Here is a 25,832-nt window from a genome sequence, read left to right on the forward strand (position 1 = left end):
GCATCTACCAGTCAGCCAATGCACTGATCTCCTCAGGCTCATTCCACCACACTTATCCCTCATTCTGTCTCTACAAAATATTCCAATGATCTTCTGTCTCTTATCGCTCTCGCCTTTCTGGAATGAGTCTGGAGATCTGATTTGTAACTGATGATGTTGATTGTGTTACTTGGCTCTGTTTTGTCAACACATTCTAACTCTCAACTTTGTCATATGTTGACGCTTTTTAAAGCACAGGGTATCACTTTATTGTAATTTTTTGACGTGCAGGGTACATCACACATCATACATACAAGGCAATTTTATTGTCAAAATGAATTTGCGGTGTAATTTTGCCATTTTGCTACCAATTTGCCATGTTTGAGCATATAACCCAACCTCTACCCCTAAACCCATTTGTGTATAATATAAAATAAACACCAAATAAGCAGATATCACTACAGTCACAATTTATAAAAAAAATACAAATATTACGTGTTCAGAGGCCAAACGATTGATTTGTGTGAGGAAAAGTGATCACGTCTCCATCAGTCATAACATTCAAAATTGCTGCCCGAAGAAGCGTTGAGAGAATTAGCATTGGCTCTCGTGTGTCTCGTGACCTATTGCGTCATTCTAATGTTCGGGTGTATCTTTTTGTCACGTACTGCTCTGAGACACAAAGGTTGAGGATCCAAATGCAGGATTTATTTGAAAGGGTAATCCAAATCCAGGCAAGGGCCATACACAAACAAGCAATCCAAACAATAACAGAAAAGGGCTGAGGCAAGGAGAGAAATCCAAGGGAACAGACAGAGAATCAAAGTAACCAGGACACAGGAGAAACAGGATACAAACACGCTCAGAAATGCAGTATAAACACTAAACAAGACTTTGCAGGGAATGGATGTGAAAACCAGGCTTATATGGGGTGAGCTAAACAAGGACACACAGGTGAATGTGATCATGGCTGATTAGTCTTAGTGGTGAATTAGTGGTGATTGTCCGGGTTGGAGTGCCCTCTGATGGTTATCCCGGGCACTCTCATGGTGATCGTTACACTTTTGAATGAGATATATGACTATATTCAGTGATGATTAAAACCTTAAGTTTCACTTTGTTCTTCATAAAATTATCGTATGGCTTCAGAAGACTTCTAATGCAACACGGGTTGTTTGTAATACAGTTTTTTGGTCAGTTTTTGAAATAAATTTGTTTGAATACCTTTTTTTGCCTGTTATGTGTTATATAATTGTTGAGAAGTGGGTTTAAATATATCTAAAAAATAAATTTTACTTTTAAAAATGCAAAGAATTAAAAGCACCTTGATCTGCGCATAAGGCGAAAAAACTGAACACAATGGAGTACCCTGCATGTCGAATATTTACACTAAAGTTTTACCCTGTGTGTTAAAAAGTGACGCAGAGGGGGTCCTGATCAAGCATCAATATGTGACAAGTTGGGAGTGAGAACGTGTTGGTTTTGTACCACATTTTATTGTTTTTTAAGTATTTTTCGAGTACTCAGAGCAAGAACCCCATGATATAGTACACAATGTAGTTTTGCATTGTGTGCCTAAAATAGCATGCATATAGTATAATTTATATGTATTTACATACTTTGTTGTGATGCGTACATTGCAAAGCCATTGAAATAGTCGTCGTAACGTACAGAGAATTTATTATTTTTAACAGAAATTTGTTAGCGATCAAACAATTGTTGGACCCCCTGTTGAAGACCCTTAGCCTAGTTCAAAGTACAAAATAAAAGAGTGATAAAGTCTGTGTTCAGTTTCTCCCTTTAACTTCATACTCCCCATACTCTTTCATCGTTCCGGCTTTGCCTGTCAGCAGCTCCTTAATGCCAAGTCTGCCACCTTATTTAGATTCAGGCTAATTAAGAAAACCAAGTGGGTTTTGCAGCACTGCAAACAACATTATTCAGAAGTTGTGCCAGCTCTTTAACTGTCTCTCTTTCTCCCATCATCTTTTATCTACAGCTCAGAGCTCATCGTTTCCCAGCCCCTGTTCCCTGGGACAAGTGGATTTCAACCAAGGCTTAAATACTGCAGCATCAGGACCGCTTAAACTTGACGTCTGCAGCCAGACCTGGTACGGCGATCACACCTGATCTGCTGCATAAGAGGAAGACACTGCCACAATCTCATTTAACAGAAGATAAACTGTGTAGCAGAGAAAGCAGGTGAGTGCTAACTGGCATAGTCACACTATATTGGTACTGTTTTAGGCCCTTTTTTGTGTATTGATTGTTTAACAGGCTCCAGATAACCTTGTGAAATGGTGCATATGAAAAACTATCTATGTACAAATTACCTGTAAAAGCATTTGTTCCATCCATTTGCGTTTTTTTTCAACAAGCATCAGACCTGCCCCAGGCTGACAGACACTGTGGTTTGTGTTTTTGTAAATGATGATGGACCTGTCATGTCATTTCCACTCTCTTACACACCATACACACTCAGTATTTAGAGAGATATCTACCCTCTTTTGTTTTAAAATACAGGCACACAAGAAAGAAAAGTATTTTCATTTGACTTGGTCATCAGTATACAGTGGCTTTAAGAGTCCCACATTTGATTTCTGCTCTCTTTAAAGGGGTCATGAATTTTCAATATAATATTTTGATGAATTATTTGACATATAAGAAGCTATGGTACTATAAAAAATATCCTGTAAGTTTCAGAACTTAAAACTTCCTTGTTAGTCCCAAAACAGCTTTTATTGAAACCAAGCTCAGAAAACGACTCATTTTGGATTTTGTTACATTATTACATCATAGTGTGACGAAAGATCGCCTCTGCAGAAGAAGATCAACGCCTACTTCTACATCATTACCTCTTTAGCTCCCGCCCACCAATTCGTTCATGTCATGTAGTAGTAAATACGAGAGGGACGCAAACACAGGATTTCTCCAGCACCAAAACGATAGAGATGCCTCTGAGGATTACAAGAAGTTTTGAAGTGCCAAGTTGTGGAAAAACACAGTCTTTAAATTGCCATCCTAATGATCCTAACATGGATTAACTTTATTTTTAACGAAGTTCCAGTCGGATCGCATAAGTTAAACTGTTCATTTGTTCACTTTTTTTTTATACGGCGGATACGTTTTTAAACTAGACGCAGTTCGACACAGGCTTTTCAGAGAGACTGAAAATAAAAGATGATGCATTGCCTATATTGGATCTGACAGTAATGTGGCAACACAAAACTGTGAATGTAGTTGTGATTTGCTGTTTTTTCCTTTGCTTTGGTATTTATGGGGTTAATGCATTGGCTTATCGGAAGAAAGCACGTAGAGAACGCCACTTTTATTGTTGTTTTGATCTAATCCATTCGCTATAATCCTGAATAAAAGCTTCAGTAGAGCATCATCTTCTGTTTTGTTATCAGTAAGACAACACGTTAAAATGCAACACTGCAAATTACAATGCAGGCCTATGTTTTTCACTTTATCGAAAAGGATGATAAACCAAAAAGGATAAGTCAACCATTATCATCCTTTACCACAACCAAGACTTATAAAGCATATGTATACTCATACATGTTTTATATTGTTGGCAAATGATAGCAGAAATAGCAGTAAATAGCCTATTAAAACTAAATCAGGATGTTTTTTTTACGTAAAAATCGTAACATTATAAGTGGACCTCAGAGAACATTGTAAAAGAAAAGAAAGATTCAGTTCATGACCCCTTTAACGGTAAAATGAAATGAAATGGCCTTGCTTGCTCCCTCGAATGGTCCTGCTCACTCATGCTTACGGCAGTCAGCTCAATAGCATTGAGAGGCTTTAATGAGTCTGGACCACTGGAGCTCACCTTTGACTAGGGTTGGGTATCGTTTGGGTTTTATCCGATTCCAGTACCTACTCGGTATTTTTTAAACGGTTCCGGTGCTTAAACGGTTCTTAAATCGGTCCTTAAGAAAATGAAACCGCACACACTTTATCAAAAAATAATACCCTTTAATTTACAGGGCCAAACTGGACACAATATTAACTTAAATCTTTAAACAATATAAATACAAGTAACATATGGTAATAATAAAACCAATATAAAATAAAAATTCATATTTACATAATATCAAATGAAACAATATTGTATCAAACAATGTAATAATACTGGAGATTAATAGAGATTACTAGCAGGCAGAGCTGCCAACTCTCACGCATTGACCGTGAGACTCACGCAAATGACCCTTTTCACACAGAAAAATCGCGGACAAAGAGGACACGGACAGACAAGACAGAGAAGGTTACTTTTGATATGGAACAAATCCACAGCTGTCAGATTCTGTCAATATTTTTACGAGATTCACACAATAAATAACGTTTTGGCTCTTTGAAATGTGACAGATCGCTGTAGCGCGTCAGTTCAAACGGCACGTGACAGCAGCCTACAAATCCACTGCTTCTTAGCTACGCAGCGTTGAGTGAACCTATGAAAGAGAACATCTCTGGTTACTGGTGTAACATATCTCTCAATAGGGAACGAGACGCTGCCAAGCTCCTCGCGCTGCCGACCAGCTTCCTTTTTCGGCAAAGAAATCTGAGGAGCAGATGGATGAAGTTAGGCACCGAAATCAGGCACCGGAATTTTCGTTCTTATTCGGTCTGGTTACTACCGTTTACGTCGGAACCGGTTCCCTATTGGCACCGAGTTTCGGTACCCAACCCTACCTTTGACCCTCTTTACCCCCTCAGTCCTAATGAAGACCATCATTATGTGCTCAAGTCCCCAAATCACGCACTGTGCTTTCTCATGTCCTTCTTAACAACTACTTGTATAAATATAATGTATATCTTTTACTTTTTTCCTCATTTAGGTTTTATTTCATAATAAATTGAGGAAAAGTTTTCTGAAAGCTATAGTGCACCAACATTTTGGCTACCGAAAATACCGAAATGGTTTTGGAGGGCCAAAATCAGTGACCGAAACATGTTTAATTAGCGTTTCATCGATGGCATGTTTTGATTGTGTTCTGTGTCTATTTCGTGCACACAATGTGGATAGGCTACAACAGTTAAACATTTCAGCTGTGTGGACACTAGCTCTGGATTGACATCAATATTAATATATCGATTTTACTCAGTAATGATATGGTTTCTTAAAGGGACACTCCACCCAAAAATGAAAATTCTGTCATCATTTACTCACCCTCAAGTTGTTTCAAACCTCTTCAAACCTGTTTCAAGTTCTTCAAAATATCTTCCTTTGTGTTCATCAGAAGAAAGAAACTCATACAGGTTTGCAACAACTTTTTGGGTGGAGTATCCCTTTAAATCTAACTTCTTTTAGTCTGTGCTGTTTTCTGTTGATTTGCAGCGTGAACAAAACTTCACTAAACATTTGTAGTGCACCTGCCATCAAATAATCACAAAAAAGCTTTGTTACTTTTAAAGTCCCCCTGTAGTCAATAATTGAATGTAACTCTACACCTTGCTTCACGCTGTTTTATGAATATGCAAATTAGTCCTCATACAGGGTCGTCTACAAGTTGATGTATCAGAATAGAAATGTGTTTCATGTATTGCTCTCTACGATGCTGGACACATAATGGTAATTGATATGATTATCCTTTTGCTTGACTGTCTACGTTATCAAACAGTTGATGATAATAATAATAATAATGTGTTGCTAGTTACACAAACCATGTTCCCGTTCACCATCTCAGAGTCAGACAGCTGCCTTCAAAAAATCAGCATCCTTACAAACGCTAACGCTTTGAACAACTCAGAACGTCAGTGAATATAGTTCATCAAAACCTTATAATATATATAATATAGATAATTCACCCACTATAATTCTTTGCTAAATGTACATGATTTTTCATATCAACAAAAAATATACTGGGATAACCCGGCTTCTCTTGACACTCCACTGCTTCAGAGAATAGTTAATGATATGCTAAAGCCCGCCCACACGGACCGGATGTGATCGGTTACAAGGTGGTTTGTGACGTAAGAAAAACCTGTGATTTCAAACCGCATTTTTTAAACTGTCTTTTTTTCACTGCAGTCTTAAGGAAAAAACACTGAGCAATGATGTTGACGTCAATTTGCTCATGATTTGCCTTAAAGCATTTTAAAAACACCACATAGACATAAACAACATTAAAAATTTGATTTTCATCACAGGGGGTCTCAACAATGTTGTCGATGTTTTGGTGTTTTGGTGCACTTTATTATGGCATGACAGATCAGATTGACAGTTCAAGCGATCAAGCACATGTCAACCGATCTTCTCATCTCCTCTTTACTACAGCACTCTTTACTACAAACGTGGCTGAACACCAGAAGAAATGTTGAAAGATTAGGAGTAGAAACAATTCTGCTATTAAAAAGTTTATATACAAACTGCCTTGTGTGCACTTGTTTGTTCAACTCAGTTTTAGTTATTTGAATGTTGACTATTAAATAAGTTTGGTTAATTCATTGATTATTAACTTACTATTTAGTTTTGGTTTTCTGCCAAGTGCATCCTGAATTTCGGCCCAGAATTTTCATTTCAGTGCATCCCTACAGAGAGCACAAGGCAATCACTGAAAGAGAGATAGAGAGTGTGTAGATGGTGTGTGTTTAGAGACACAGGTGACCTTCCATGTTTTTTAAGGGGCTGTGAGGGCTCATCTGCTGATCTTCCCTCTGGCTGGATCACTGCAGGGGGAAAACTCATATTGCGTGAGGTGTCTCTCTTTGCATGGCACATGAGAGGTGAATGTGTGTGTGTATGTATGTGTGAAATGGCTATTCTGTAATGACTGCTGTGGCACTCTGTTGACAGTAAAGGTCGGTCATGTAGAGCACATTAAGCCAGGACCTTTAGGGAAGGCACACAAACACACAGTGAGTGAGAATGAGTGTGTGTGCGTGTGTGTGTGGTTCTGCGTGTCATGTGAGTAGCGACTATACTGTTGAGAAGAACATAATGGCTGCCTCTCCACCCACAGCGATTAACACAGGAACTATGTTATTACTGCCTGACAACAATGCTTAAGTGTGCTGTTTCCACCCCTGCCCTGACCGACTCTTCTCACAAGGACAAGAGCTACCATTACATCCCTCTATCCATCCCTCCCTACTGGAACACAGCTGGAGACAGGTTCCCGTCAGGGGGAATTCAGACAGCAAGCTTTATTTGCATATACCATTTAAAGTCTCTTATGCTCAAAAGTACTTAATTTGATCAAAAATACAGTAAAACAGTTGTGAAATAATATTACAATTTAGAATAACTGTGGCAACACTGAAATTTCAGCATCATTACTCCAGCCTTCAGTGTCAAATGATCACTCTAATATGCTGTTTTTCTGTTTTTCAAAAAGTGTTGATTATTATTATTATCAATGTTGAAGAAATTTTTGTGAAAACTATAACACTTTTTTTCAAGATTCTTTGGTGAATAGAAAGTTCAGAAGAACAGCATTTATTTGAAATAGATATATATATATTGTGACATTATACATGTATTTTGTCACTTTGCATTAATGTAATGTTTGCTTTCGTAGTGTAAACGCTCATGTGGTCGAATGCGTTTAAACAGCCACAAAATATCACATACTCTCTGCTTACATTATGGGGAGCGCGCTAGCCAGACAGGATTTAAACTTTGTCGGCTGGAGACCCAAGTTTGGTTTGAAGAAAAAAAAACGTACCAAGCACAATGTTTTCTCATTTCTTTCGGTGTCGTCTTGAGGCAGAAATGTGTTTTTCCGTTGTCTCCGGTTGCTTTCATATGTAAATTGAATGAGCTTATTTTGTCCATTAGATCAGATGATCTGAAAAAGCCCATACATTTACTCACCCATAGACCGTCTCCTCGAAAAAATCAGGACAGAAGTGGTTGAAAGTGGACAAAAGAGACGGATTAAAACACCAGGTGTAAACCACGTTGTGTCTCCCTCGTCTACTTGTGATCTGAGTGACCAAAACTCATCTTAAAACCAGATGTAAACAGGGCCAATATTGTCAGTCTGTTTTGCTCTGCCAAAGAAAATAAGCAGAAAGGAAGTGGTGTTTCATTCCTGAATGAATCAGTGTTTTTGAATGAATTGTTTGAAAAAATGATTCACTAGATCACTTGATTTGTTTCTGAATGAATCAGTGTTTTTGAATGAATTGATTTAATGATTCACTGACTCAGTCATTAAGTGACAAGAGTCACTTGCATAATGATGTAACCTGCAGAAAAGTCCCAGTGCTTTTTGGATCATAACTGGCAGTTGTATAAAATACATTATAATAATAATTTGTATAGAGATAAGGAGGCCTGTTTGTGTTGAAAAGAATAATTATTTAATTTAAATACTCAGAGGGCAGCACTATTTCAGCACAAGCAGCACCCTATTAAACTGGTTAATGGTTGGTTAGTGGGAAAAAAAACAGGTTATTTGCACTGAACTGAATCAGTGAGGCAGAAGTTGAATGTAGTAAATCTGACCCTCTGTGTTTCTCTTTGTCTTGTCTCTTTATGGACTTCAAATCGGTTGCCTGAGCGCAATGAGTCTTTAAAAGGGTTTTGATGTCGGACAGCATGACTTTTTATTTATCCAAGAGGCTATATGCATGCGTGTAGATGAGTCATTTAGATGTGGATATGAGCAACATCTAAGATATTGTCTCTCAGTGGGGGTTAATGAGTGAAAATGCATATGGTGAAATGGTGTCTGCTAAATCATGTTATGTCTCTATCTGCGACCTGATCTGGGGTGCTCTATTATAGCAGAACAGAACATTATGGTGCACTTTGACCACCTCCAATATTTGTTTGATCCTTCTGCTCTACAGGATGTTCTCTGTAAATTCTGATATGTGTGTGTGTGTGTGTGTGTGTGTGTGTGTGTGTGTGTGTGTGTGTGTGTGTGTGTGTGTGTGTGTGTGTGTCTGTGTCTGTGTGTGTGTGTGTGTGTAAATCAGCTGCTGTAAAATGAGCTATACAGCACTAATGAAGAACGTTAGACTGTAGGGTTTAGTAAACATGCCTATTTTTAAAACATGGGCTCTGGATCAGCAACTATGGCAGACAACTTCTTATAACGCTGCATAAAATACACATCGTTCATTATGTGCTCCATTACAAGAAAGTGCAGTAGCTGTTTTAGGCTATGCTCATATAGCAGCACAATATGGTTGTCAGTCCAATTCGAAATATAATCATACACAGTTGAGTTATCTAAAAATTGACAAACGCATTCTATAACAGAAGTTACTTACCTTGTGATCAATCAAAACTGCACTTTAACCCTTTGATGCACAACATGGGTCTAAATAGACCCGACTGAGTTTTCATTTTCTATATCTTTGCAAGAAATTAATTTCATCATTCAGTATTCCAGGTATTCCTCAATTAACTTGTTAACTTATTTAAATTTTTCCTTTCTTACTTTTCGAATAAAAATCGTTTTTGTTTCACTACCCTTCTAATGCGCAACATGGGTCTAAAAAGACCCGTATTCATGTTTCTTTGCTGAATATTTGAAAGAAATGTATTTTATCATTTATTAATCCAGATATTCATTAAATATCTTGTTTTTGATTTGCACAAATCATTATTTTTATTTTTCCTTTCTTACTTTATAAACAAACACGGTTTTTGTATTTCTACATCAATTTTACACACATGGGTCAAAAATGACCCATATAGGAACCTTTGATATTTATAAATAGTATAAATATATTTACTGCACAAAACTATTCGCCTGCCACTCATTTCACAATTCAACACGGCTGCTTTTGTATATTTCATGCATGTAAGTTTTATTTAATACATTTTTGTCACAGAAAATATTTGATATTTTGTGAAAAACATCTAGATATAGCCTAAAATTTGAACGTTTAGGCTAAGGTTACCTTGACCTTGAAATCCATTACTAGTGCAAAAGAGAAACATGTCCAATACTATTAGCTAGCTTGCGGTCGACATATTTTATTTTATCTAATGTTAGCTAGGTCAACAAAATAAAAGTTGCAATAGAAAGTTGTATATACAAGTATATATTGGCGCTGTTGGGCAGAAACCTTACCTGGGCAGTACCTCCATATAATAATTTTTATTTGTGGTCATAAATCAATGCTATCGGTCACATAAGCCGTTGTGTGGTGGCGTTCTGGTGCACTATGGCTGCTGTCACATCATCCGGGTGGATGCTGCACATTGGTGGTGGGGAGATCCCCCTACAGTTGCACTACACTACAGTTCAATTTCAGTGTTATCGGTTATATGTGTGTTATGCGTGACAAAGTGGCCAATAAACATATTTCAAGTGTTACAGTAAATGTGTTGATCTAAACAACTGTGACAATGGTTATTTTAACAAAAAGTTTTCTTTATTCTTTTGTTTTATCACGCTTGCATAGATGGGTCATTTTAGACCCATGTGTGTAAACTTGATGTATTTACACAAAACCTAGGAAATATTAAAATATGAATTTGTAATAATTGAAAACAAGATATTTTTAATATTCATAAATCATGAAATTTATAGATCATGAAATATAAAATGCTCAAATAAAGTGATTTCAAAAGGTGAAACAAAAAAATGCCAAGCCATGCATGAAATAACATAGGAAATGAATACGGGTCTTTTTAGACCCATGTTGTGCATTAGAGGGGGTATCCATAGCTTGCGCATCAAAGGGTTAAGAGTGAATTTAGTTAAATGCGTGCCGTATGAATATCTACAGGTGACAACTATGTACAAATGACATAAGCCCAAAAAACAATTTTCATACATTCACACTATCATTATATACCATTTACAACATGGCAGAAAAAATGGGTGTTTTTTGACCACAAACTGTTCATGAGTTTAGAAGAAAAAAAAAACCTTAAAGATGCAATTCAGAGTCTTGATATTTAGCTACTATCATTATCTGTGACTATGGTTACAACCATTACTGGAGGCTATTGAGAGATGAGGATTGACTTTGGTTACACATTCACACAGACTGCGTTCGATCTGCGTCAGTCTGCTATTGTATGTGTGCAGGGCAATTTCAGAGACACACCTGTTAGTAAATACGACCGTCAATCTCAAACACTGACACATCCTTTCGAAACTCTTCTCTCACAATCATTTACTCCAGAACCTTATACAGGCCTTTGGGTCCTTTCGACCTTCTCTTCTCCAGCAATCTGTCATTTCGATTCAATTACAAAACCCTCTTTGGCAGCCTGTCACCTACCATGAGGAACAGCTGAGAGTGTGAACAGCTCAGTTTAGATGCGCCTCAAAAGATATGTGTGTTTGCACATTTTATTTGTCATACAGTCTCTAAGGACTTGTTGATTTACAAAATAAGTGTCTATAAGCACATGTTCAGTGGCTTTTGGCCCTACAATCTACAACATGTGTATCAGTGTGTCTAACATCTTTCACAACAGTGTCAATCACAGCGAAAACTGCTGTTTACCGTGTCTGTCACACAGATTCGCGATCTATTCACTACTCTCGGGAGAGCTTTTACACTAGTATTTCCATCACTGGGCCATGTGTATGATAACATCCTCCCCCCACCATCAAAATCTTTCTTAAATACAAGTCCATCTGCTTGTGGATTCAATATAGGAACAAGGGTACACGTGTGAAGGATAAAGAATTAATGTTATTCTTATAGTTCTTTGTAGCTCAAACCAAAGCCTCAGATTAATCTTATGAGATTCTTACGTCACATGCTGCAACACTTCACATCAGTAGATGGAGATGAACACACATCAAAGCAACACACATTTAACAAAATTATTTTTAGTACTTTTTATAAATATATACACTACTAATCAAAAGATAAAATACAGTAAAAACAGTAATATTGTGAAATATTATTCCAATTTAAATAACTGTTTTCTTTTTTGATATATTTCGAAATGTAATTTATTCCTGTGATCAAAGCTGAATTTTCAGCATCATTACTCCAGTCTTCTGTCACATGATCCTTCAGAAATCATTCTGATATGATGATTTGATGATCAAGAAACATTTCTCATTCAAACATTGAAAACAGTTGTGCTGCTTGATATTCTTGTTGAAACTGATACATTTCTTTGATAAATATAAATTTCAAAAGAGGAGCATTTATTTGAAATATAAATCTTTTGTAATGCTATAAATGTAATTTTTGATCAATTGAATGTATCCTTGGTGAATAAAAGTATTAATTTCCTTCAAAACAAAGCTGACCCTGAACTGTAATGTATTAAAAAACGTAAACTTTTTTAGCCAAATCATGAGATGATTTAAAAAATAAAATGTATAACAAATAACAATTAGACTATTGCAAAATGTGTTTGCATAGTCTTGTTATAGGCAACACAATGCAATGAATAATTGTCCTTAACTACAGCAAATAACACCACACAGACTCACGGTTCAACAACATCTACTTTAATGTTATCACCCCAACAGCAATACCAGCTAAAACCACCCCTCACTCACACTTATATATGAATGGGACACAGACACATATACATTGGGAGTCACCCCAGGCTATACCAGACTAAACAGCTGCAAGAGGTTAAGCCAACCAAAAAATGTGATAAGATATTTTATTCATTAACATTTCTAAAATACTATTGTCAAAATGCATAATGTGTATTTTTAATTACACTAATGTCATATGAACAGCCAGTGAGTTGAACAACTACACTGATTGGCTTCATCACTGTCTCCTCTCCACCAGTAAGCTGGTGTGTTCTGGGCGTTCTGGCGCACTATGGCTGCCGTCGCATCTTCCAGGTGGATGATGCACATTGGTGGTGGTTGAGGAGATTCCCCCTTCTATGTAAAGTGCTTTGAGTGCAGAGAAAAAAGCTATGTAAATGTAACAAATTATTATTATTATTATTAGTTGTGTCTAATAAGAACTAGCTTATTAGATTCATTCAGGAACTGAACTACACTTGTCGCGCTTTATGTTTCGTGCTGTAAATTCAGTTGCATTATTCTAAGGGGCTGTTGAATGCTTGAATTTGATTGGTTGACAAACGTTCTAAGATGTGTAATTATTTTCAGGGAAAAGCACGGCTAAAGTAGTACCAGGCAGGTCTTTACCGCATTAAAGTTCCATATCACTTCACCAAATGATTTCAGTTATTTCAAAGTCTCCTCTGAGGAGACACTTAACAGAGCGATTCAAGTCTTGCTTTCAGTACTCACAGCTCATTTCTGTGTGAGCGGTTGGCCATTATGGCACCAGGATAAGATTCTCTGGGTACGATCTAGCTCAGTCACACATGTCGAATAGCCACAGACGGCCACACATCGACAGTCTGACTGTGACTGATTCTGTGACAGTGTAAGAAAGCTATTCTCACACATCCAACTGGCTCTAGCTAGCTAGCAAACTGGTCTCTGTCTTCTTTATTACATAAACTGCTTTCATTCGACTGGTGACCCAAATTCTATTTTTTTATTATGCGACATAAACCTGAATATATTTGAGCAGTATGAAAACAAAAATCCTATCTTTTCAAATCCAATTTCCAGTCCACTTTCATATATGGCCCTACAACTAGATGTCTGACCCATGGTTGTCACAGTCTTCGTCTGCACCTGTCTGTCTTAGTCATCTTCACTACACTTCCCAGAATCCTTCTTGTCTCCACACCTGAACTCACTTCCTCACTTACCAGCCTGTCCCTCGTTATCATCATCAGTGTCACCTGTTTTCACCCTGTTATGTTTGATTCATGCTTGTATTTAGTTTGCTTCTGTTCAGTCTGTCCTGGTCGGTTGTTAAAGTTATATGGTTGTGTTTAGTGTGTGTTTCTGCCCGTCATTCTGCCTGCCTGTCTGTACCTGTGAGTTTGATCAGTAAAACTGTTTGATTTGGAGCTTTTGACTCAGCCATCTTCTTCTACCCGCACAACACCGTGACAGAACAACCGACCACCCTAAAATGGACGATAGGGTAAGAATTGTCGTCCTGGCCGAGGAGAGCCAAAATCTCCCAGCCTATGCCCTTGGACGTTCGTTTGAGGGAACCCGTCTGGCCAGATTTCGCGGGATCCGTGGAGGCCGCAGTAGTGGCGGTGGTCGAGAGGAGTCCCGACGCCACTCTCCACTCTGGCCCCTCTTCAATCCGGGGTTGGTTCCGTCCAGCCCAGCCAAGCCCTCACCGCTGGTTCCGTCCAGTCCAGTCAAGCTCTCACCACTGGCTCCGTCTAGCCCAGCCAAGCCCTCACCGCTGGTTCCGTCCAGCCCAGCCAAGCCGGCACCACTGGTTCCATCCAGCCAATTCGTGCCAGAGCCCATTGATCCTTTGATGACCTTCCAGAGCTTCTTCCCCCAGAGACCGTCCAGCGAGAGACCGTCCAGCGAGAGACCGTCCAGCCAGAGACCGTCCAGCCAGAGACCGTCCAGCCAGAGACCGTCCAGCCAGAGACCGTCCAGCCAGAGACCGTCCAGCCAGAGACCGTCCAGCCAGAGACCGTCCAGCCAGAGACCGTCCAGCCAGAGACCGTCCACGTCCCGTCCAGTCCGCTGGTTCCGTCCAGCCCAGATACCCCTTCACCGCTGGTTCCGTCCAGTCCAGATACCCCTTCACCGCTGGTTCCGTCCAGCCCAGAGACCCCTTCACCGCTGGTTCCGTCCAGCCCACGGACCCCTTCACCGCTGGTTCCGTCCAGCCCAGAGACCCCTTCACCGCTGGTTCCGTCCAGCCCACGGACCCCTTCACCGCTGGTTCCGTCCAGCCCAGAGACCCCTTCACCGCTGGTTCCGTCCAGCCCAGAGACCCCTTCACCGCTGGTTCCGTCCAGCCCAGAGACTAGTAGTGACTCTGTCACTCTCCCCATTAATTTTTTGGGGGGGGGCCATAGGGCTCCGCCATGGCCGCCCGAAGGGTCCTCACCGCCATGGCCGCCCGAAGGGTCCTCACCGCCATGGCCGCCCGAAGGGTCCTCACCGCCATGGCCGCCCGAAGGGTCCTCACCGCCATGGCCGCCCGAAGGGTCCCCACGGCCCTGGCCACGCCCATGTCCTGCTCCGCCCTGGCCACGCCCATGTCCTGCTCCGCCCTGGCCACGCCCATGCCCTGCTCCGCCCTGGCCACGCCCACGTCCTGCTCCGCCCTGGCTGCCTGCACGTCCTGCCCCGCCCTGGCCGCCTGCACTTCCTGATCCGCCCTGGAGGCTTCCTGTCCCAGTTTGGCCACGCCCTGGCCAGCTTTCAGGGCGCCCGCCCCCCCACCCCATTGATGTTCTACGGCGCGAGGTCGCGCCTTGTTGAAGGGGGGCGTTCTGTCACAGTCTTCGTCTGCACCTGTCTGTCTTAGTCATCTTCACTACACTTCCCAGAATCCTTCTTGTCTCCACACCTGAACTCACTTCCTCACTTACCAGCCTGTCCCTCGTTATCATCATCAGTGTCACCTGTTTTCACCCTGTTATGTTTGATTCATGCTTGTATTTAGTTTGCTTCTGTTCAGTCTGTCCTGGTCGGTTGTTAAAGTTATATGGTTGTGTTTAGTGTGTGTTTCTGCCCGTCATTCTGCCTGCCTGTCTGTACCTGTGAGTTTGATCAGTAAAACTGTTTGATTTGGAGCTTTTGACTCAGCCATCTTCTTCTACCCGCACAACACCGTGACAATGGTCATATGACCCGACTGTAAACCGCCAGACTGACACATGTTAATATGTTTTTGACAGTACACTTTCCGCACAAGCACAAAGTAGAAACTATTACATATTTTTTCCAGCATTTGGAGCTTTTTTTATCTACAGATATTCAAAAAATGAGTAACACTTTAGTTTAACGTCCAATTCTCACGATTAAAGTTGCTTGTTATTAGGATGCATGTTACTAGGATATTGTCTGTTTATTAGTACTTATAAAGCACTATTAATGCCTTATTCTGCATGACCATATTCGACATCCCTTAATCCTAGCCAATTCCTAAACTTAACAACTGCCTTATTAACTATTAATAAGCAGAAATTAGGAGTTTATTGAGGCAAAAGTCGTAGTTAATGGTTAGTTAATAGTGAGAATTGGACCTTAATCTAAAGTGTGTCCCAAAAATGTGAATCACTTTGAATCTACATTAAAATACACAATTTTAAATTTCACAATTTCCAATGCTGTCCCAACTAACCTAACTGTCCGTTGTTGTTTTTTAACGTTTGCCTTGTTTTATTTCTCACCAATAATATTTTTACAGTTAATTAACAGCAGGCAAGGGAAATGAACAATAGATTGACAGAAAGATTGAAAATAGATTAATATGAACTAGCCTGAAATGAACTGACAGCAGACAGATGCATAGACTGATGCAACTTGAAAGTTGCCAGATATAGAACGAGTACCGATATCAGCCGAGAACAATCATGGGTCAGTTTTCAACATGACTACAGAATGTGGAGCCATTAAGACCAAGAGCTGCAACTATCAACCAAACAAACTCCATCTACCTCAATGGCTTGAGATGGGCCTCTAATCAATACTTTCATTAGAACTCTCTATTTCTGTCTTTTGTCTTTTAAGAGAGAGCACAGAATGACTCAAATTGGTTCATCCTTCCTCTAGAAATCTTTAAATACATCTTGTAAAAACAGAAAGCAATTTGACTAAAAACTAATACAATATAAGTTGCACTTGCATTTCATTTATTTTATTGTCAGGCATCTTCCAACCAAAGCAACTTACCAGAATGAGGTTAAATGTTGTTTCTAAAGCATTGTGTAATTAAAGAATTAACTGTCAATCATGAACGAGAAAGATTAATTGAAAATGTGTCTTTGAGAGTCGTGCAACACAATAGATTGTTCTGTTCTGTTATGCAAGAGCTGATTGACTTCTCAATTATTTTAGAGCAGGTTGGACACACACCCACACGCACACACACACACACACACACACACACACACACACACACACACACACACACACACACACACACACACAGCTTTGTTTTTGTGATATATGAGGACATTCCATAGGCGTAATGATTTTTATACTGGACAAACTGTATATTCTATCCCCCTACACTGCCCCTATCCCTAAACCTACCCATCACAGGAGACATGCTGCATTTTTACATTTAAAAAAAAAACATTGTTTTTTATGTTTTTTAAGCTATTTGAAATATGAGGACTCATGCAATGTCCTCATATATCACGTGTAAGTTGTAATACCAGTGTAATATGCATGTCATTATACACATTTGTGTCCTCATATATCACAAAAACAAACACACACACACACACACACACACACACACACACACACACACACACACACACACACACACACACACACACAGCTTTGTTTTTGTGATATATGAGGACATTCCATAGGCGTAATGACTTTTATACTGGACAAACTGTATATTCTATCCCCCTACACTGCCCCTATCCCTAAACCTACCCATCACAGGAGACATGCTGCATTTTTACATAAAAAAAAACCCATTGTTTTTTATGTTTTTTAAGCTATTTGAAATATGAGGACACATGCAATGTCCTCATATATCACGTGTAAGTTGTAATACCAGTGTAATATGCATGTCATTATACACATTTGTGTCCTCATATATCACAAAAACAAACACACACACACACACACACACACACACACACACACACACACACACAGTGCGTGTTTGCTTATTCTCTCCAAACAAATTGAATGAGTACAGCACCCCATGCTATAGGCAGAGTGGGAGCAGGCCATTTTAACTTGGTTCAACATTTAAGGCCTAAAGTTGGGGCAATAACATGTTTTAAAGGTACATTCAGTAGTTTTTTTCTTTCTTTCTCTGTAACCCTCTTGTCACCAGACCCTTTCACTTTCTAAATAAAAAATAAAAAAACATTTATTGAACTAAAATGTGAGAGGAACATAATCAATAATCATGTTCTGTTTTCCAGGGAGAAAATGAATATATTAAATCCTGCTAAAAACATAGAATACCATTCAAAAGTTACGGGTCGGTAAGATTTAAAAATATATATTTTAGAAATAAATCACCTATTCTCACCAAGACTGCATTTATTCAATCAAGAATACAGTAAAATTGGGAAATATTATTACAATTTAAAGTAACCGTTTCCTATTTTAATATATTTTAAAATGTAATGTATTCCTGTCATGTCAAAGCTGAATATACAGCATCATTACTCCAGTCTTCAGTGTCACGGGATCCTTCAGAAATCATTCTAATATGATGATTTGCTGCTCGAGACATTTCTGATTATTTTCAATGTTGAACAGTTGTGCTGCTCAATATTTTTGTGGAAACCAAGTTTGTTTTATTATTATTTGATGTTCAAAAGAACAGCATTTATTTGAAATAGTAAACGTTTTTACATTACAAAAAATATCTGTCACTTTAATTTAATTTAATATATCCTTACTGAATAAATAAATCCTTACGTTCACTAGCCAACATTTCTGTGCTCTTAATGGGACCAAATGTCAACTTGATCTGTAAATAATATGGTGTCTATCACCATAGATTACAATATAATCTACAGCATGTCCTACATGTCAAAAGAAACTACTTTAAAAGTGAAATGAGAATATAATCTCTCATGATGAAGCCAGAGTGAGTCAGGTGAGCTGAGATCGTAGTGAGCACTCGGGGTTGGCAGAGCTGTAGCTGCACACTGAGACTGATATTGAGGTGAGAGCACTTGTGAGATGGAGAAACACAGACTGCCTTCCCATAACTGAGGTGGTAATTAATATCAGGGTCTGGGAAGTGTGTTTTGGTGTTTCATTAAGAGCTGCAGACTCTGTCATGATTTCTGGCTGCCCTCTCTGACTTAAGGTCCCTTTATGAAGTGAAAGAGAAGAGAGCTTTTCTGCTTATTAATGGAGAGGATCTGGGGCTTGAAGGAGGTTGGTGGCTGTGTTGAGCTGTTGTTACTGTGAGGACTGCACTACACATGAGAGCATTTCTGTGCTCCCTATAGCTCTCGTGAAACAGGTTCTTTTGCATGACCTCAACGCTCGACAAATGACTGTGCTGACTAATGGCTTCGGTGGACCTGTGAACCCTTGAGTCAAAACACAAGTGCACTGATGAGTCAATAAATGTGGAATTGACTTTATCAAGCATGCTGTGAATAAGAGAATTGGTAAATGAGAGAGAATTTTAGGATATTAAAAATATCAATTGTCATTAATTCACGGATCATTCAATAACTCTAATTCACATGAAGTGTTTCTGTTGTTGATCATAATGTACACCAATGGCTATCACTTAAAAATATTTGTGGCTAAGACTCATAATTTGACCTCTGTCCTATTCACACTCACTTTTACAATGATGTATGACATCAAACAGCATGAGTCATACAGTACGAAACCCTGCCTGCTGTGACAACCTCACGCTGTGATTCAGAGCACGTTACGTTATGGAGGTTTGTGGATACTGTATGTGTAGTATATTATTATTTGGATAGTATTATCATTATGCCAGTCGTTTTTGTTAAATGCAAGGCAAGGGATGCATAGCTGAATCCTGTGAGATGGTCTATAACAAATAAGTAGATCACAACATTCAATGTAAAGTCACTTAGCACCCATTGAACACCAGAAATGTTGTGCCGTGACTATAACACTATAATAAATCAACGCCACGAATTTAAATGTACACTGACTTGCAGAGTGAAAACATAATTTGCCTTTTTTTTTTGCAAAGTCTGTTGCAATAAAAAAATCATTTATACGCATAGTTTTGAAAATCAGGGATGTGCTGCATTCAAAAATGAATCGTTAATGTTTTTAAATTCTAATTGTGATTGTGATTATGATTCATTTTTACACCAAAGGAGTCCATTTTCACAATCTCACCTATAGCGGCCCACAGGCTGACCTTGAGCGAGAGAAAGATAACCTAAAAGAACCCTGATGAATCCTACAAAATCTAAACAGGTTTGCCAAGTCATACATACATTTCCAACTAAGAAGATTTAAATAGGGATCTCATTACTCTGCATCCTCTGATTCATACACAGACACACGCACACACACACACACACACACACACACACACACACACCCAAGCTTTTCAGGTCATGGTACACCTCCACATCCTCTGTCTTTCCTGTGTATCTGCAAATACTCTCAGCTGTCAGCTCATTTTCAGAGCTTTATGCAGCACAATTTAATACAGTCAACAAATGTCATTTGTTTGTCACAGAACCTCACAGTTTTCTAGTACTGCTTAAATATGTTTGTGTGTTGTGGTTGATATGTTTCTGTAAATTGCGATACAACCAAAGATATTTAAATGTACATTTGTCCCTCATGCCCTCATTAAAGAAGAATAAGGCTGATTTCATGAGAAAGAGAGATAGATAGAGAGAGAGAGAGAGAGAGAGAGAGAGAGAGAGAGAGAGAGAGAGAGAGAGAGAGAGAGAGAGAGAGAGAGAGATGGAAAGAAAAGTGAGCCACAAGCACCCATAAACAGCTTGACAAAGCATGAAATATTCATCTCAGATGAACATAGACATCCTAAGGCATGAACTTTAGTACCCTCTCATCTTCAGCACATTTCCACGAGCGGGTTTGGTGATTTTCCTGCTTTTTTCCTCCTTGTTTTTGGCTGAGTGAATTCGGCATTGTTTTTCAGTTGTTTCTGGATTATTTTGTACGCGCTCTGATCTGATTATAGCAAAGATAGGTCAGCTTACATAATCGCACAGTTCGCTACATAAAAAAACCTCTCCTCCACGTATCACACACACAACATACAGCTTCTTACACCATACACGTCCATAATAAAGACGGTTAGTATTTCCAGTCTGATGTGACAGATAGCAAATATAGCATTTCATGTGAATAGTCCACTAATGTATGATCTTCATAAATCTCCTTTGAAAACCAGACGCATATGGTCACTCCAGATTCAGAACCACTTAATGCATTAGAAGTCGTAAAGCTGACAGTCTTTCTGCGATCTGTCACTCCCCCACTCTCTCAGATCTGTCTTTTCTCTGGCATATCTGTGCCATGTCCTTGCAGTCAGATGCATGCGAGAGACCCCCTGCTGATCTCTCGCTCACACCCACCAGATCCCTCAATTCCTGTCATTCCACAACTATTCACTCGATCTGTCTTCGTAGCTTCAGAAGAAATAGCTCCGTTTCTCTATCCTGCCATGTCAATAATGGAAATAAGGCTGATATTGGCTCACTTTTGGTTTTGTATTCTTTCCGTCTTCATCTCTTTTTTATTTTTTCTTACAATGTTTTCCAAGCGTTTTTTTTTTCATCTAAAGCAGTATTTCCTCTCTTTTTTTTAATGATGTACTCCTGTAAGCCCCATCAGTGAGGTCCATGCTTTAAACAAATAATATTATAGATATCATTTAGCATTTTCATTAATAGTGCTTTCAAACAATCTATATTTTAGGTGAATATAGCTTTGTCTCTGTTTAATGAGACACCAGATCTTATTTGTCTGAGCGTTCAAGTTTTGACATTTCTTGGGGGCAACCATGCAGAAAACATTTCTCTGAGAAAGACCTGAAGGCGAATTTATTTATACATCTAATCCAGATGGGACATTTAACAAAAGTCATTTGCAGTCTTTGTAAATACCATAGAAATATTAAATGTCACCCAATTACGCTGTCATTTGAACCACATTTTAACATAAACATAAAACTATATGCATGCAGCTTTTGGAACATAAAAGCATCTACTATATACCCTTGTGGAAAAGAAGTCTGTGCTTGTAGTCAATGTTCCCCTCCAGGGCCGTTACATAGTCAACGCGAGCAACGCGAGCAAGCAACGCGAGCGACGCGAGCGACGCGAGCTACGCGCTCCTTCTCAAGGCCAATTTATACTTCTGCGTCGGGTGCGCGCAGTAGGTACGGCGTAGCATACGCACAGACGCGTACCATACGCCGTACCCTTCGCCGTAACCTGACGCGCACCTCCTCAAAAATGTAACTACACGTCGCGACGACGCGGACCGCAAGATCTGTGATTGGTCGGCTTGGTAGCATCGCGTTTCCTCCTATGCATTTCCGGCGTGTTCTTCTGCACCGCCCGCCATTTTTAAATTCTAAGTACAGCGAAACTGTTAAAAAAAACTAAAAATTTACCTTTTCGACCTCGATAAGCTCCAACTCCAACATGATCTGCTCTCTTTCAGTCGCCATTGCTTGTAGTAACCTAAACTCAAAACAGCCGCGAGGAATCTTCTTCTTCTTGCCGCGAGGAATCTAAACACAGTGGAACATTAAAACCCTCCGCCGCCAACTAGCGTTTCGGCGCTGTACTGCAGAGCAACGCAGACCTAAACGCAGAAGTATAAATGCTCATGACGGCGTCGCCTACGTGCGTAGCCCACGCCGTACACTACGGCGTACACTCGACGCAGAAGTATAAATTGGCCTTCATAGTACACAAGCGTCACCGGCGATGCGTGAAATGCAATACACCGATCGCGCAGCAGGGGGTAGTAGAGTCTAGAGTCGGGTCACGTAATATTCAGATCAAAATGGCAACTGAAGAGGAGTGCATATTGCTGATTTTACGTCGGCGGCAACAAAGGATGTATACGAACAAGCTCGTGTGGAGGTATTCAAGGACTTTTATTTTGAAAGTTTTTCTCGGAAGATACGGCAACCGTGAGGGAGAGCGCGAAGAAAAAATTCGGAGAGCACGAGTGAGACGATCGGGAGCGCGAGTAAAGCTGAGTGAAAGACGAAATAAACTGTTTACTAGTGATTTATTTTCTTTTACGTGAACCGCAGTTGACAAGTGTCGAGGTGAGCGGACGAGAAGCTGTACCGAGCTTGTGCTGTCAGTGTCACGAGTTACAAGTGTGATCGCAGCTGAACTACATGGCGGTGTGATACGAAGGGAGACATTGCTCATCGTGCTGACAGCTGTGTGTCCAGAGTGTTTGTCTCCGAGTTAAGGGAGCTGAGGTACTGTGAGGTTTCTTCACTGTTGTTTCAATACAGTTGACATCCAGAAGAAAATCACGGACATCATTTTTTTTTGTGGTTGTTGATGTAGAATAAAGCCGATTCAGTACGAGTGGTTTTTCCTGTTTTTCGAGAAAAATCCTCGCTAGCCTTTTTGACACATTAGCGCCGCTCTGTGGACGCAAGCGGCATTACAGACTCTTTGAAATTCTTTTGATTTAATTTTTTTTCCTCCCTATTTTTGAGTATATAGCCTCTTTCCTGAGAATTGCTTTTCATCTTTCTATATTTTCTCTATAATACATTTTTGGACGCTTTGCAGTATTTTTGTTTAACAACTTTGTAATTCTACAACAATTTAACACTTGCATGGACTTGTGTACGGACAATTTAGTTTGCACAAGTGAGTGAATCTGCATTTGGAGACTGCCTCTTCGTGGAAAATAATATTTTTCCTTTTATTTTTTTTTTGAAAAACCATTCATTTCCTGTGTTTGAAGAAGGAAAAGACTTGCTATCTTTGAACAAGTTCCGTATAGCTGTTCTGATTTCCCTGCCATACCTGGACAGTCCAACGCCAGCCCAGTTCTGTGGTGAGGTAAAATTTAAACATTGAGTTGTGAATATTACTCAGGTATGTGGATTGACAGAGACAAATATCTGATGTGAAATGTAATATTCATTATGTACTGCTGACTGAACTGGTTCTCACCTGAATATTCTGTTGGAGCTGTTGTTTATTTTATTTTGTTTGACTTGAGTATTCCTGCATAAAGGAAAGAGACTGAACTTAAGCTTGAAGCTAAGTGAAGCTTTAATTCTGATATTGTTTATTTTTCATTCATACGTGATGTGAAACAAAAGTTTATTTTTTGCACTTACAATCATTTCCTTTATTTTATTTGATTTAGAATAAATACATCTACAATCTCTGTCATCTTGGAGTAGGGGCATTTCTCCTGTCTTGTAGGCTGGTAGTAGAAAAAAGGGGTTAATTAATTTTATTACACTCTGGGAAAGCTACCGTGTACACTTTAAGTCCTGGAGTCGCCTTCTCACCAGTCATTGCTAAAAAAGCACAGTTGATCAAGACAGATTAAAACATACTTATTTATAATAAGTAAAGGAGTTAATTGTCCTAGGGGTGGGGATTTAGATCCTGCCATTTCCTTAGGCGTCCAAGATATTCAGAATAGATACATACCCCTACATTGTAGTGAAATTTCCCGCTACATTAATTTGGCGTCACGAACAGGATCATACTTAGCCTAGTTTTTGTTGTTGCAGTATTCTGTCCCAGGTCTGTGAGCAAGAAGAAAAATGGCAGAACTGGAAGAACTGAAGAAGGAGTTCGCTGAAATGCAGAGGAGGTTAGCGGAGCAAGCTGGGGCATTGGATCATGCCAGAACAGAACAGCGAGAAGCCCTGTCACTGGCCAGAGCAGTAATGGAGCAGCAAGCATCCACTCGTGCACCCCCAGCGACGATCTATATCCCAAGAGATCATAAACTTACCGATTTCACTGGCACCACAAAACCTGGAGAAGGAAGTGTGGAAGAGTGGATTGTCTCTATGAAATCAGCCTTTCGAGTCATGAAGGTGCCAGAAGAAGATCAGGTGGAGCTGATAAAGCAGCACTTAAAGGGGGAGGCTAAAGATACGGTGAAGTTTATGATGGAAGAAGTGGATAACAGTGTGGAGTCCATCTTTCAGCTGCTCCAGGAAACCTATGGAGACAAGGTACCTATTGGCACAAGGTTGAAAGACTTTTATGATCGAAAACAAGCACCTGGTGAGACCATACGCGCATATGCTTACGATTTACGAGAAAAGCTCCACAAGGTGAAGCGCAGAGAGCCCAGACGAGTTTCAGATGAAGAGAGTGTTCTGAAAGAGCAGTTAGTTCTTGGGCTGAGGGATGATTTCCTAAGAAGAGAGATGAAACGAAGGGTCAAGGAAGAGGGAAGTTTGACTTTTGCACAGCTGATGCAGGATGCCATCACATGGTCTGAGGAAGAGGAAGCACAACCTGAGGGTAACCTGAAGACCCCTGTGCGTGCGAGAGTGGCTGTTCACACTACAGTTGCGGCTGGTGACAATTTATCCTCACTGACGTTAGAAAAGTTGCACGAGGCAATAGAGAAGATAGCTGCACGGCAGGAAGAATTGTACAGAATAGTCCATAGTCAGGGGAGAGTCGATCCCCAGCCTGGTGTAACGAGAAGACAGCCACTGAAAAACAGTGAAGGCCAATATATCTGTTACACATGTGGTGAACCAGGTCACACCAGTCGACGTTGTAGGCAGCTTAAGGAGTTGGGTAACCGGGGCACTGCGTCATCACAAATGGCGGAAGTATCTGAGGTGTTAAGAGGAGCTTCGTCGAGTGACTTTGCAAGCACCAATGGGCCTTCAGTAATCCGGAGCCATACAGCTGACTGGAATGCAGATATAGCACCAGAAACACTAAGGGATAGTGCTTTTGGAGACTGTTTGACAGTGGATGTAAAAATAGCAGGGGTGCCCACCAAATGTTTGTTGGACACCGGTTCAGAAGTCACCACCATCTCAGAGTCTCACTTCAAACATCATTTCGGAGAGCAAGAGATACAGCTGTCGTCTGCTAACTGGGTGCGCCTCACTGCTGCAAATGGACTAGACATTCCTGTCCTTGGATGTCTACAGGCAGATATAGAGTGCATGGGAAGTCTGCTTCCAGGGAAGTGTGTTTTCGTGCTCACAGACTCGAACCCCGATGTGAAGGAGATGAAGGGATTGGCTGGAATCGTGGGGATGAATGTGCTTAGTGAATTGAAAAACCTTGTACTGTCTAGAAAGGATTTGGATAAGGAGAGCAAAGTGAGCCAACGTGCAGATGCTAATGTGAGGCGGGTGATAGCAAAAGTGAAAAAAGAGGAAGGACTCTTAGGCCCAGAGGGAAGGATAGG

General features: G+C 39.9%; 1 protein-coding gene across 1 annotated transcript in view; it reads left to right on the forward strand.

The window, feature by feature from the left end:
• Window positions 1-25,832, forward strand: part of LOC130088411 (protein phosphatase 1 regulatory subunit 29) — a 150,224-nt gene that overhangs the window by 49,604 nt on the left and 74,788 nt on the right. The window contains exon 2 of the mRNA XM_056255162.1: window positions 1,979-2,181. The gene's annotated coding sequence lies outside the window, so the exon portion shown is untranslated. The remainder of the gene's footprint in view (window positions 1-1,978; window positions 2,182-25,832) is intronic.

Source organism: Rhinichthys klamathensis, unplaced genomic scaffold, assembly GCF_029890125.1.
Source record: "Rhinichthys klamathensis goyatoka isolate OS25496 unplaced genomic scaffold, OSU_Roscu_1.1 h1tg000119l_1, whole genome shotgun sequence".
In the NCBI taxonomy this organism is placed as follows: domain Eukaryota; kingdom Metazoa; phylum Chordata; class Actinopteri; order Cypriniformes; family Leuciscidae; genus Rhinichthys; species Rhinichthys klamathensis.